Here is a 1,706-nt window from a genome sequence, read left to right as displayed (position 1 = left end):
GAAAGAGTAGGAGCTTCCAGGGTGCAGGGCAGGTATTAGCAGGAGGGGCTGACAGGGAACTTGCATGGAAAGTCATGGAGGCCAAGGGCTGGCTATTTTAGGCCAGCAGGAGACTGTGAAGAAGAGGGAAGTGAACAGGAAAGGAGGAGATGTCATCCACAATGGTGACAGGAGAGGACCTGTTTGTGCTCCTGCTTTTCTCCTGGAATCCTTGGAAGGACCCAAGGTAAGAAAGGGTTTGGAAGTTGAATAGGTTCCAAGCATGCTTCATGTGACACAGATGATATTACACTCTGGAGATCAATTTTCTTGGTAAGTGACAGTCATATTCTCGCCAAAGGGATTTACACTTGTCACAGTTGAGTATAACCTTAGAAAGTCAGCACTGCTAACGCCGGTTTCTCCTGCTATACGGACTAGCAGCGCCATCTAGTGGGACTCGGAGCAAAGTGTTGTGGTCTGGAATACACAAGGTTGCAAGGCTGAACTGACATTTGAAAACCAATCATCTGGGAGAAGGGTGGGAGATGGCAGAGGGTGAGAGTTAGGGAATCAAGGATGGGAAATAAAGCAAAATATACAGGAAACAAGAAATGGAAAATTATTTGTTGATGATAATACGTATGTTGATGTGCTTGATTGAGCCAATATACAGTGTATTCTGGATGGGAAATCTCATTTTGTATGCTATAATAATGTATAGTGAATGAATGTGAATAAATAAATTTAAATTTAAAAAAGGAAATCAATCAATATGAGCATGACATTAAAATGACATAAAAATCCCAATAGATGAATAAAAATGATTTAATAAAATTCAAATTTTTCAGTTTATAAATTAAAAGCAAATACAAAGAGACTTCCTAAATCAGTCGGAGGATACTCATACAATGATTAATCATTACATTTTCAGTGTTTCCCTTGATTTTCAAAATAATACAATGTCTTGTTATAACTTCTATTCAACATTTATTTATTTGTTTATTTTAATTTGCCAGAGAGTATATATGCCTGCCAGAGAGAGACAGAAAAACAAAGTGAGGTTGAGGGAGAGGAAGAAAGCATCCCCTAATGGGATGTGGTCATGCCACAGTCCCTTCTCTTCTATTTCTCAATCCTGTTGGGATTTGGGGCACACAAACATACACACACACATACACACACACATGGTGGTGTTTTCCAAGCCATCAGATACAAGACTTAAACCACACAGTCAGCCATATTGGATCCAGCTTTCAGAGTCACTAGGCCCCAGAATTGTCTCAACCTTTTACTGGCCAATGTAATAAGCCAAGAAAAATTACTAAGAAAAATAAAGATTGAAGAGGAAAAAAATAAATAAATAAATAAAATAAAAAATAAAAAAAAAGATTGGAGAGGTAGAAAATCTGTCTGTGCAAAAAAATTTTTTCTAGCAATGAAAAATTTGAAAATGAGTTAAAAAATAATATTTACAATAGTATCAAAAAATTAAATATAACAATGTCCCAGATCTCTTCACTGAAAAGTACAATTTTTTTTTTTTTTTGGAGAGGTTTTCGCTATAGGGCACGTGCGCTTGCCAGACAGACAGAGACATAGAGACAGAAAGCGAGAAATCACCCCCCAGAGGGGATGGTCACACCACAATCCCTTCTCCTCCATTCTCCTCTCGGGATCTTGGGCATGCACGCACACGCACCCGGCGTGAGTTTTAAGCCACTGGG

Source organism: Tupaia chinensis, unplaced genomic scaffold, assembly GCF_000334495.1.
Source record: "Tupaia chinensis unplaced genomic scaffold, TupChi_1.0 Scaffold143584_1, whole genome shotgun sequence".
Classification (NCBI taxonomy): Eukaryota; Metazoa; Chordata; class Mammalia; order Scandentia; family Tupaiidae; genus Tupaia; species Tupaia belangeri.
This window is presented reverse-complemented; position numbering follows the sequence as displayed.